The 3062-nt window shown below is 40.9% G+C and overlaps 2 non-coding genes across 2 annotated transcripts; both read right to left on the bottom strand.

Annotated features, from left to right (window-relative positions):
- Positions 1-1101: 1101 nt before the first annotated feature.
- Positions 1102-1176, bottom strand: TRNAS-GCU (transfer RNA serine (anticodon GCU)). Its single transcript has one exon. It is a non-coding gene; the product is annotated as a tRNA-Ser (tRNA).
- Positions 1177-1413: 237 nt separating this feature from the next.
- LOC136389923 (small nucleolar RNA SNORA48) lies at positions 1414-1553 on the bottom strand. Its single transcript, XR_010748470.1, has one exon. It is a non-coding gene; the product is annotated as a small nucleolar RNA SNORA48 (small nucleolar RNA).
- Positions 1554-3062: the final 1509 nt, after the last annotated feature.

Genomic DNA, 3062 nt, shown 5'->3' on the forward strand with positions numbered 1-3062 from the left:
AGCCATAATTGTTGATTCTTTTAAAAAGGAACAACAATAATTTGAGGCTCAAAACCTGTAAGCTGTAAAAGTTGCCTATGCTCCTTGATAATCAAGGAGGCAAGAAGATCAAAATACAGAGATAAAATTTTTTTATGAGTAACAGCTAAATGGGTCCATTAGTAGTAGGACCTGAAGCTTGTCAGAATAGACCCATTGGAGTGTAGCTTGAGGGACAAATTAGTAAGGCAATTGGTTCTTCAGGATTTATGCATTTTACTTGTGCTTGCTGCAAGGCCTTTTTCTACATGCAGTAAAGCTGACTCTCCTGCAGCTTTAGGTTGCTGAGGGGAAGCTGGGTCATCTGAATCATTAAGAATATAAAAAATTGGTTTCAGTTCCTTGGTAGTTCATTTCAAGGAAGGTCTAAGGCAGTTAATGTCTCCTGACAATTTCTGAAAATCAGTAAAAGTTTGCAAATGATCTGTCCTGATTTCCAATTTTTGTGGAGGAATTTGTTGTCCCTCAATAATTTGTCCTAGATGAGAGAAAGAAAAGATTGCTGTACCTTTTCCGGAGATATATAAAGTCCCGATTCTTTCAAAAAGTATTCTAGTTGTTGTAAAATGGTCAGCACACTGTCTTTACCTGCATGAGCAATAAGAATATCATCCGTATAATGAATTATGTACTCCTCAGGGTGGTGCCGTCATACTGGAGAGATAGCTTGAGCAACATATTTTTGGCATAAGGTAGGACTGTCAGCCATACCTTGAGCGAAAACGTTCCACTGGTATCACTCCACGGGAGCCTGGAAATTTTTTATTTTTTTTTGTATTTTTCTGAAGTTAAAAACGGGGAGGCAGTCAGACAGACTACCGCATGCGCCAGACCAGGATCCACCCAGCATACCCACGGGGGGGGGGGGGATGCTCTGCCCATCTGGGGCATTGCTCTGCCACAACCAGAGCCATTCTAGCGCCTCAGGCAGAGGCCACAGAGCCATCCTCAGCACCTGGGCAAACTTTGCTCCAATGGAGCCTTGGCCATGGGAGGGGAAGAGAGAGACAGAGAGGAAGGAGAGGGGGAGGGGTGGAGAAGCAAATGGGCGCTTCTCCGGTGTGCCCTGGCCGGGAATCGAACCCGGACTCCTGCACAGCAGGCAAATGCTCTACCACTGAGTCAACCGGCCAGGGCCTCGGGAGCCTGGAAATTTAATGAAGGAACACTGAATGTAAAATGCTTGAAACATGAGGGCTTGAAGGATAGTCAAAAACAATCCTTCAAGTCAACAATTATAAGGTGAAAATTCCATGTAATGGCAGTAGGAGAAGGGAGTCCTAGCTGGATAAGACTTATAACTTCATAGTCTTATTTATTGTTCTCAAATCTTGTAATAACCTCCAGTTTCCTAATTTCTTCTTCTTCTTTTTTTTATGTGCCCTAGGCATGAAACAGCTCTGGCCACCAAGACAGGCATCAAACTAGGATGTACTAGGGCTGAATACCTGATTTGCCCCTGATATAAGAGCAGCACTACCAATCAGGTTCCTCCTTGCCCATTGCCAGAGGCTCTGGTTTTCTTTTTTTTTTTTTAAATCTTTTAATTACAGTTGATAACTTTATTTATTTATTTACTCATTTTAGAGAGGAGAGGGAGAGACAGAGAGAGAGAGAGAGAGAGAGGAGAGACAGAGAGAGAGAAGGGGGGAGGAGCTGGAAGCATCAACTCCCATATGTGCCTTGACCAGGCAAGCCCAGGGTTTCGAACCGGCGACCTCAGCATTTCCAGGTCAACGCTTTATCCACTGCGCCACCACAGGTCAGGCTCTGGTTTTCTTTTAGTAACAAATATAGGCATATTTCATAGGCTATTAGAAGTTTGACAGTGCCCAAGCTGTAACTGCTCTTCTAGCAATTGAGCAGCTGCCCTAAATTTCTCCTGAGAGAAGGGCCGTTGGTCTACCCATAGACCATCATCTGATTTCCAAGTAATTATGTCTGTACAATGCATTATTGGGGTAGCAGGAGTTACCAAGGCCCCTATGCTAAATTTTCATACCCTAATCCATGCCTTCTGGTATTAGGTGTCTAATATTATTATTATGTCTGGTATTACAAGTGTCTATGGTGGTGAGAATGCCCCGCTATTCTTTCCCTAATCCCTTAGTGGGCAAAAAACCCTGATCATTTGAACACTGACTAATGTTGTGAAATAGGAACACTGACAATGCTCCTATATTTTTTTAAAAAAAACATCTCTACCCCACAAATTAAGTGGATATCCAGGGAGCACATAAGGCTGAGAAAGTCCAGTATAACCTTTTTTATCTTCCCATTGCAAAAAACTAGAGCTTTGTTGTGGGGACTTACTTTGTCCTATGCCTCACAGCTCAGAGACTGCTTTATAAGTGGGGTAGAAAGAATGCTAATATTGCTCAGCAAAAACAGATACATTAGCTTCTGTATCTAAGAGTCTTGTGAACTCATTCCCTTGTATTATTAGCTCCATTTCAGGGCATTTCTTTCCTATCTTTTAATTTCAATAGGCAAAATCAGAGGAGCTAAATTCCTAATTTTTTTAGGGCCCCTTTTGCAGGGTGTGGCCTGAGAAACAGAATTAGCTTCCTTACAGTATTCTTCTAACTGCCTGAAGCAGCTTGAGACAAATTCTTAAAATGACTTATCAGTGCCCTGCTTCATTCTGCTCAATTCCTTTGTTTTACCTACCTGAGTATAACCTTACACATAAACAATACAATTTACACACAGAAAAACAAGTATAACATATAACTTTGATTAATCCTAATATTTGAATTGCTGTTTGGCTCCTAACTTTGAACATGCCTCATAATGCACTAACCAAATTAGTAAATCATAAGAATCTACATTCTGTTCTCTTTAAATTTTAATGAGCGCTCCATATAAGTTGTAAAATTATTTTTTCAACATTAGAGCTGGCATTTCCAATTTTTACATGCAAGAACTCAATTCAGGCCTTAAAAACAACACATTTTAGACAACATTAAACAACGACTAAACAGAAACAAGAATTAGATGAACCAGACAAATTAGAGAGAAAC

The sequence above is a fragment of the Saccopteryx leptura genome, chromosome 1 (assembly GCF_036850995.1).
Source record: "Saccopteryx leptura isolate mSacLep1 chromosome 1, mSacLep1_pri_phased_curated, whole genome shotgun sequence".
In the NCBI taxonomy this organism is placed as follows: domain Eukaryota; kingdom Metazoa; phylum Chordata; class Mammalia; order Chiroptera; family Emballonuridae; genus Saccopteryx; species Saccopteryx leptura.